Raw genomic sequence first — 8,443 nt, 5'->3', positions numbered from 1 at the left:
TACACAAACATAATGATTAAGGTCTGATTGAGTGCACTTTATAATTTCCATCTAATTATTTCTAGAACACTTTTACATACATTGTTTATCATATTCACTAATTCTACCTTGAACAAACCATATATTTGGAATTATGTATTCACACGTTTTCATGTGAAATGTTTCAATAGACAGTCTTGAAAAATAGGCTACTTAGTTTAGGTCTATTCATTTAAATTGTTGTAGACAAATATTTAAATCTATTCAATAACATAAATATGTGTTTGATAACATGTTTGTTAGAACTTTTCTTTTTCACCAATCTACAAGGTAAATGAATGATGAGTAAAACTATATTTATTTACAGATTTTACAGAAACTTAGTTTGACACTTTATGGTCATCTATATTCACCACTATGGATTTGGAAAACAAACGCTGGGCTTAACCTGCTCAGTGATCAAGAATGTTTAGTTCGATTTCACGCAAAAGCAGAGCGATTTCTACTGCATTCACTTCATCAGCCACGTAGAACGCAAACGCCGCAAGATCCGCTGTAGCTCACGTTTGTTGCAGGTGGCGACTGTCCGACTTGACGGCTTTCTTTTAACCTCCTCCCCCAACTGCAACCTGCAGCTCTCGCTGACCACCAAGGCGAGGCGCAGTTCATCTCGAACAAGCCTAATAGGCTTGTTCGACTTAACCCGGCGCTGCGCAGACCGATCGCCGCCTGGCTCGGTACGGTGCATGCCGGTTAGTTTTTTTTGTCCGACTTGCGTCGGCGCCACCTGCGCGTCACGATGACAGACTGGTTATAATCTCGCGAGAGCGCGGCGGCTGCAGGCGGCGGAACCGGTCGCTGCAGTTGCTCTCCACGGGCTGCGCTGCCTGAGAGACGGCTTGATGACGACAGAGCTTAATCCTCATTGGCTAGAAGCTCCGCTGAATCCTCTGGCGGTTGTTTCGTTTCATTCTAAAATGTGAATCTCAGTTTATTTGTCTTAAAGACCCGATATGTGCGAAATACTATCATGCTTTCTAGTAGCATGACCGTTTATTTTCGTACAAATTGCAACATATGTCATAATTATCATTCCATATCATGAAAAGACTCAAGTAGGCTACCTGATATTTCTTTAATGTAACAGATCTTTTTATCTTGATGTTTTTCTAGAACTTCTGATGGTTCTTGTCTTCTAATTTTATTAATATAAAGCAATCTGAATTGCTGTAATATTTTATATCTTAACTGTTTTATTACCACTATTACTATTACACTTTGATTTATTTTTCATTCTTCTCTGTAAACTTTGTAAACATTTTAAAAATGCTACATGAATAAAAATGTGTGGATGAGCATGGTGTCATGTTTCTTTACAAGAACCAAGGTCAGAAGGTAAGCTGTTCTGGAAGAACAAAACAATCTTGTTCAGATGATGATTGTGTTAAGAGATTCATCTTCAATAAACCACAGCCACTATTCATCATCAATGCCTAAATAACTGATGTGTCCATGCTCGAAGAAGCACAAACTTCTACACAATTGTACAATGTACTTATTAACCACATTATTCATTAGTGACTCATACTGGGCACATCGGTGAGCATACTGAAGTATACTGTTTAACAATGCATCTATAAAATACAGTGGTGTGCGAACATTTGGGCACCCCGGTCACAATTACTGTTACTGTGAACAGTTAAGCAAGTTGAACATAAAATGATCTCCAACAGGCATAAAGTTAAAGATGACACAAAACATTTTTTTTATTATGTCTCTATAATAAACTGCATCTTGGTTGTGAGGTTGTAGTGAATGCTGTTCATCATTCTCTTCATCCTGCACATAATCACCTTGGTCTCCTGGCTCCAAGCAAACATTGTGTAGAATGCAACAAGCTGACACTGCTGAGCTGATGGACTGGACATTCCTCATGTGCAGGCATCAGAGTCTCCTAAACTTTGCTTTCAGAAATCCAGTGAGAATGATAAAATAGAACTGTTTCCTCTTAAAATATGCCAAGGGGTTGTCACAGTGTGGCTTCTGAATATGAATGTGGCATCCATCTACTGCACAGATAGTGTTTGGAAATCCAGCTGCTTGAAAGCCTAACAAAGAATTGTGCAGGGTTTGTCCTAAAGGACAGGAAATGTGGTGTGCCATGTGTGTATTTACCAGAGTACAAAACTCATGGAGATGTTTGGCAAGAGTGGATTTTGTGATACTGAATCGGTCTGAAATACCCCTATATGACTCCTGGTTCGACAGTGTCCATAGACAGGCTAGGACACTCTTTGTCAGTGGCAATTTTGTTTGCTGTGGATTCATATAGACAGGGCCAAACGTGTTTATAAGATCCTAAATAGTAAGTGAGAGAAAAGACGGTTATCATGATAACATTGAAACCATCTGGATGATTATGTGGCTTCCACATACTCTACGTACCTCCACTTGTCCTTTGGTGAGTCTGAAATGACCTCTAAATTCTGAGAATTTAGATGTTGTCCCCCTATAGAGGGGGACAACATCCTCTACAAAATGTTGTGTTTTTGGAACAAGCCTAAAGAAGGGTAAATGTGATTAAGTCCTTACGTAGACAAAATAATTATGTAGACCAGGGGTCCTCAAACTTTTTAACCAAAGGGCCAGATTACTGCTCTTCAGTGTTTCGGGGGGCCGGACCGCAGGTGAAATAGTAAACACACCCAAAAAAGCTATTTACTATGTATACTGGATGTATTGTCTGGGCTTTGTATAATTGTAGTTCATAATGATAATGCAGAAATTTTATTTATTTCTATAATTTCCATTATCCTACCTCATACAGTGTTTCCTTAAAAAATCAGTGTGAACTGTGAGCCTACTTTTGCCTGACGAGAGTAAGCGTCGGGTTCCATATTTGTTACTGCCAGTCATAATAGCTAATAAATGTTGATCAGTGAGTCTGGATCTGGTTGGAGATTTAAGGTGTTTCAACTTCGAAAAAGTCTGCTCACAGAAGTAGATGCTGTCGAAAACGGTAGTTACTTTGAGTGCATGTTTTATTGAGATCGGGGAGCAATGGAAAGAGAAGCATAAAAATTAAACAATGTGTTTGAGTTTTGATTTTGGATGCATAAATGCATCGATCTCCGGGAGCAGGTCGTTAAAACATTTCAAAACTCGCCCCGACTCAGCCAGCGGATCTCAGTAAAGCACATCTTCAGCTCAGACAAGAATTCCTTGCTGCCTGTAGTTAAGAGCATTAGCTTTAATGAAATTAACACAGGACACAAGGATTTTCATAACAAAATCCCACTTTGCAACACAGTTCAGTGGCTGCGGTCACTCATCTCTCTATTGATGCGCCAATCACTCCCCTCATGCCAATTTTCCTCTGTTATTTTTCCCCCCCGCTATAATACTGTGAGTTCGAAGATGAACAGGGGCCAGACAACATGTATTGCTGCAGTGGTTAAAGGGGCCGGTCAAATTAAAGCATCGGGCCGTAGTTTGATGACCCCTGATATAGACAGTTTGGACTTTAAGCCACTTTGACACAATATAATTGCAGTCTATTTACCATATACACAACCATAATGATTAAGGTTTGATTGAGTGCACTTTATAATTTCCATCTAATTATTTTTGGAACACTTTTACATTGTTTATCACATTCACAGATTCTACCTTGAACAAACCATATATTTGGAATTATGTATTCTTACGTTTTCATGTGAAATGTTTCAATAGTCTTGAAAAATAGGCTACTTAGTTTAGGTCTATTTATTTAAATTGTTGTGGACAGATATTTAAATCTATTCATTAACATAAATATATGTTTGATAACATGTTTGTTAGAACTTTTCTTTCTTTTTTTTCAATCTACAATCTACAAGATAAATGAATGATGAGTAAAACTATTTATTTACAGAAACTTAATTTGACACTTTATGGTCATCTTTAATTCACCACTATGGATTTGGAAAACAAACGCTGGGCTTAACCTGCTCAATGATCAAGAATGTTTAGTTCGATTTCACGCAAAAGCAGATCGATTTCTACTGCATTCACTTCATCAGCCACGCAGAACGCAAACGCCGCGAGATCCGCTGTAGCTCACGTGGGTTGCAGGTGGCGACTGTCCGACTTGACGGCTTTCTTTTAACCTCCTCCCCCAACTGCAACCGGCAGCTCTCGCTGACCACCAAGGCGAGGCGCAGTTCATCTCGAACAAGCCTTCACAGTCGCCACCTGCAACCCACGTGAGCTACAGCGGATCTCGCGCCGTTTGCGTTCTTCGTGGCTAATGAAGTGAATGCAGTAGAAATCGCTCTGCTTTTGCGTGAAATCGAACTAAACATTCTTGATCATTGAGCAGGTTAAACCCAGCGTTTGTTTTCCAAATCCATAGTGGTGAATATAGATGACCATAAAGTGTCAAACTAAGTTTCTGTAAAATCTGTAAATAAATATAGTTTTACTCATCATTCATTTATCTTGTAGATTGGTGAAAAAGAAAAGTTCTAACAAACATGTTATCAAACACATATTTATGTTATTGAATAGATTTAAATATTTGTCTACAACAATTTAAATGAATAGACCTAAACTAAGTAGCCTATTTTTCAAGACTGTCTATTGAAACATTTCACATGAAAACGTGAATACATAATTCCAAATATACGGTTTGTTCAATGTAGAATTAGTGAATATGATGAACAATGTACGTAAAAGTGTTCTAGAAATAATTAGATGGAAATTATAAAGTGCACTCAATCAGACCTTAATCATTATGGTTGTGTATATGGTAAATAGACTGCAATTATATTGTGTCAAAGTGGCTTAAAGTCCAAACTGTCTAATTATATTGTCTACGTAAGGACTTAATCACATTTACCCTTCTTTAGGCTTGTTCCAAAAATACAACATTTTGTAGAGGATGTTGTCCCCCTCTATAGTCCCTCAGAATTCAGAGGTCATTTCAGACTCTCCAAAGGACAAGTGGAGGTATGATATGATAACCTTCTTTTCTCTCACTTACTATGTAGGATCTTATAAGCACCATTGGCCCTGTCTATATGAATCCACAGCAGACAAAATTGCCACTGACAAAGAGTGTCCTAGCCTGTCTATGGACACTGTCGAACCAGGAGTCATATATACAGTGTATCACAAAAGTCAGTACACCCCTCACATTTATGCAAATATTTCATTATATCTTTTCATGGGACAACACTATAGACATGAAACTTGGATATAACTTAGAGTAGTCAGTGTACAGCTTGTATAGCAGTGTAGATTTACTGTCTTCTGAAAATAACTCAACACACAGCCATTAATGTCTAAATAGCTGGCAACATAAGTGAGTACACCCCACAGTGAACATGTCCAAATTGTGCCCAAATGTGTCGTTGTCCCTCCCTGGTGTCATGTGTCAAGATCCTAGGTGTAAATGGGGAGCAGGACTGTTAAATTTGGTGTTTTGGGTACAATTCTCTCATACTGGCCACTGGATATTCAACATGGCACCTCATGGCAAAGAACTCTCTGAGGATGTGAGAAATAGAATTGTTGCTCTCCACAAAGATGGCCTGGGCTATAAGAAGATTGCTAACACCCTGAAACTGAGCTACAGCATGGTGGCCAAGGTCATACAGCGGTTTTCCAGGACAGGTTCCACTCGGAACAGGCTTCGCCAGGGTCGACCAAAGAAGTTGAGTCCACGTGTTCGGCGTCATATCCAGAGGTTGGCTTTAAAAAATAGACACATGAGTGCTGCCAGCATTGCTGCAGAGGTTGAAGACGTGGGAGGTCAGCCTGTCAGTGCTCAGACCATACGCAGCACACTGCATCAACTTGGTCTGCATGGTCGTCATCCCAGAAGGAAGCTGACGCACAAGAAAGCCCGCAAACAGTTTGCTGAAGACAAGCAGTCCAAGAACATGGATTACTGGAATGCCCTGTGGTCTGACGAGACCAAGATAAACTTGTTTGGCTCAGATGGTGTCCAGCATGTGTGGCGGCGCCCTGGTGAGAAGTACCAAGACAACTGTATCTTGCCTACAGTCAAGCATGGTGGTGGTAGCATCATGGTCTTAGGCTGCATGAGTGTTGCTGGCACTGGGGAGCTGCAGTTCATTGAGGGAAACATGAATTCCAACATGTACTGTGACATTCTGAAACAGAGCATGATCCCCTCCCTTCGAAAACTGGGCCTCATGGCAGTTTTCCAACAGGATAACGACCCCAAACACAACCTCCAAGATGACAACTGCCTTGCTGAGGAAGCTGAAGGTAAAGGTGATGGACTAAACCCAATTGAGCACCTGTGGCGAATCCTCAAGTGGAAGGTGGAGGAGTTCAAGGTGTCTAACATCCACCAGCTCCGTGATGTCATCATGGAGGAGTGGAAGAGGATTCCAGTAGCAACCTATGCAGCTCTGGTGAATTCCATGCCCAGGAGGGTTAAGGCAGTGCTGGATAATAATGGTGGTCACACAAAATATTGACACTTTGGGCACAATTTGGACATGTTCACTGTGGGGTGTACTCACTTATGTTGCCAGCCATTTAGACATTAATGGCTGTGTGTTGAGTTATTTTCAGAAGACAGTAAATCTACACTGCTATACAAGTTGTACACTGACTACTCTAAGTTATATCCAAGTTTTATTTCTATAGTGTTGTCCCATGAAAAGATATAATAAAATATTTGCAGAAATGTGAGGGGTGTACTCACTTTTGTGATACACTGTATATAGGGGTATTTCAGACAGATTCAATATCACAAAATCCACTCTTGCCAAACATCTCCATGAGTTTTGTATGCACATGGCACACCACATTTCCTGGCCTTTAGGACAAACCCTGCACAATTCTTTGTTAGGCTTTCAAGCAGCTGGATTTCCAAACACTATCTGTGCAGTAGATGGATGCCACATTCATATTCAGAAGCCACACTGTGACAACCCCCTGGCATATTTTAACAGGAAACAGTTCTATTCTATCATTCTCACTGGATTTTGTGACAGTCACCGGCAGTTCACCCACATCAGCGTGGGTCATCCTGGTAGCTGGCATGATGCCAGAGCCTTTCGCCTCACAGAGGTTGCTTGTCTTTTAGAAGAAGATCCCCTGTCTGTCCCTGGTCCCACAAGGGATGTATATAATTGGGGATTCAGCCTACCCTCTATTGCCCCAACTGATGAGGCCTTACAGAGACAATGGGCACTTGACAGCTAGGCAGAAGCGCTTTAATAGAAAACTAAACACTGGCCGTGTGGTAATTGAGCATGCCTTCGGCAAAGTTTAGGAGACTCCGGTGCCTGCACATGAGGAATGTCCAGTCCATCAGCTCAGCAGTGTCTGTTGCATTCTACACAGTGTTTGCTTGGAGCCAGGAGACCATGGCGATGATGTGCAGGATGAAGAGGATGATGAACAGCATTCACTACAACCTCACAACCAAGATGTAATTCATTATAGAGACATAATAAAAAAAAATGTTTTTGTGTCATCTTTAACTTTATGCCCTTTGGAGATAATTTTATCTTCAACTTGCTTAACTGTTCACAGTAACAGTAATTGTGACCGGGGTGCCCAAATGTTCGCATGCCACTGTATTTTATAGATGCATTGTTAAACAGTATACTTCAGTATGCTCACCGATGTGCCCAGTATGAGTCACTAATGAATAATGTGGTTAATAAGTACATTGTACAATTGTGTAGAAGTGTGTGCTTCTTCGAGCACTGACAAATCAGTTATTTAGGCATTGATGATGAATAGTGGCTGTGGTTTATTGAAGATGAATCTCTTAACACAATCATCTTCTGAACAACACATTTGTTTTGTTCTTCCAGAACAGCTTACCTTCTGGCCTTGGTTCTTGTAAAGAAACATGACACCATGCACATCCACACATTTTTATTTATGTAGCATATTTTAAAATGTTTACAAAGTTTACAGAGAAGAATGAAAAATAAATCAAAGTGTAGTAGTGATCGTGGTATTAAAACAGTTAAGATATAAAATATTAAAGCAATTTAGATTCCTTTATATTAATAAAATTAGAAGACAAGAACCATCAGAAGTTCTAGAAAAACATCAAGATAAAAAGATATGTTACATTAAAGAAATATCAGGTAGCTTACTTGAGTCTTTTCATGATATGGAATGATAATTATGACATATGTTGCAATTTGTACGAAAATAAACTGTCATGCTACTAGAAAGCATGATAGTATTTCGCACATATCAGGTCTTTAAGACAAATAAACTGAGATTTACATTTTAGAATGAAACGAAACAACCGCCAGAGGATTCAGCGGAGCTTCTAGCCAATGAGGATTAAGCTCTGTCGTCATCAAGCCGTCTCTCAGGCAGCGCAGCCCGTGGAGAGCAACTGCAGGGACTGGTTCCGCCGCCTGCAGCCGCCGCGCTCTCGCGAGATTATAACCAGTCTGTCATCGTGACGCGCAGG

Source organism: Trichomycterus rosablanca, chromosome 7 (genome assembly GCF_030014385.1).
Source record: "Trichomycterus rosablanca isolate fTriRos1 chromosome 7, fTriRos1.hap1, whole genome shotgun sequence".
Taxonomy (NCBI): domain Eukaryota; kingdom Metazoa; phylum Chordata; class Actinopteri; order Siluriformes; family Trichomycteridae; genus Trichomycterus; species Trichomycterus rosablanca.
The sequence above is the reverse complement of the archived record's forward strand: the minus strand, read 5'-3'. Positions refer to the sequence as shown.